Below are 1,770 nucleotides of genomic sequence, written 5' to 3' on the forward strand. Positions count from 1 at the left end.
ATTCAATTCAAATTGATTTTCAATTAAAAATTAATTCAGTCTTCAGAGCATAAATAAATTTGTTATATATCTGTGATTTGAGTTACTTTCCAATGTTATTGCAGTTGACAGACAAGAAAAAAAAAGAATGAATTAATTGCAGGTAAACACTACATGAGATCAACTTTGAGTAGAATTTATTTATTTCATTCAACTACACAATCCATTAGGTTACTGGTAAACTGTCAAACTGTTCAAACAAAACTGAAAATGTTTGCCTTTAGCTACAAATGGTGGGCCTGAGGTAATTGGTACTACAAAAAAAAAATGCAACTATAAACTGCACAGTGCAAAGTAAAATATTTTGGTAAAATACTATCTTTTACAATTAGTTTTAAAATGCTGTACTCCAAAAACAAACACAAGTGACTCAGGTAGTACATTAACAGCTAGACTCCCTTTTGAAATGAGCAACTGATGGACATTTAACACAGAAAATAATGACTCAAATATTTTCTATTCAGCATTTAAGCATTTAAGATGTTTTAGAACCACAGAATACATAAAAAAAAGTGTCTGCCTATTCGCATTCTCTGCAGAAAACCAGCGGGATGGTACAGCGTACTGCGGCTCGATTGTGTGCAGGATATGTTCAAAGCAAATAAAATACGCTATGGACTGGATGGAGTGATGGAGTGATGGAGTGATTTTCTTTGCCCACTCAGAGTTCAGTGGGAGTTTAGTGCATTGAAACAAAGTTCGTTGGTTCGCTGGAAGGTTTACTAGTTTTTAGTTTGTCGTCGTCTTTAATCTTAATCTCTGGATGATGGCGTGACATATGAGCGCTCACATTTGTTGTATTTCCGAAATACTTCACCTTTGTTTGGCAAATCCTGCATAGAGGTCTGGCTTTCCATCCAGGCAATAAAATCCAAAATGCTCCCAAACACTTGCCTTTAGTGAGGATGGGCCAGGCTGAACTGTTTTTATTTTTCATTAAATGAACTAGATTTAGATTTATTATTTTTATCCAGGGATTTTAAAGGGATTTTATTTGTCTCATACCTTTTAGAAATCTTCAAAGTGAACTTTAACATTACTGTTATATGTTAAGGCTTGTTTTTGTTGTTTTATATTATATATATATAATTACCTCTTCTTTTTCCTCTATATGATTTTACTTTCTTGACAGATAATTTACACACGCCTTGTTTTGTTATGATGATCATTGTTTATGAGTTCAATCACCGTCATTAACTTGACAGTGTTGTATAAATAAATTTGATTATTTTTTTGTCTGTGGTGGCGCTTTGGCCCAGAGGCAATGTCTCTGTCATTGGTGTGGAACCCCACGGTTCACCTCCTGGGCAAGTTCGAATCCCGGTTAGGCCGGTTAATACCTTCCAGTGGACTCACCACTTTGGGGAGTTGTGGGCGTTTTATTTTACAATGTTAGTTATTCTTTGAACAACAACCTTTCACATAGTCATCTGACCGCTCCAAGGTAGCGTTTTTAACCAGCCTCTTAACACGGAGAGCCGCGCAGTGGGCTGCGTTGTGGGAGAGGGGCTCTCCAGTTTGTAAGTCGTTCGCCTTATTCTCCGCCGAGTTGAGGAGAGTTTTCGATCATCCTGTCAAAGGAAAAGATGCGGCCAGGGTATTATTGGCTTTACGGCAAGGGGAGTAGTTCGGTGGCTGATTACGCTGTGAACTAGTGATGTGTCGTTCGCGAGTGATTCGTTCAAAATGAACGAATCTTTCATATGACTCGTGACTCCCGAGTCATATAAA

The sequence above is a fragment of the Cynoglossus semilaevis genome, chromosome W, assembly GCF_000523025.1.
Source record: "Cynoglossus semilaevis isolate Cse_v1.0 chromosome W, Cse_v1.0, whole genome shotgun sequence".
Taxonomy (NCBI): Eukaryota; Metazoa; Chordata; class Actinopteri; order Pleuronectiformes; family Cynoglossidae; genus Cynoglossus; species Cynoglossus semilaevis.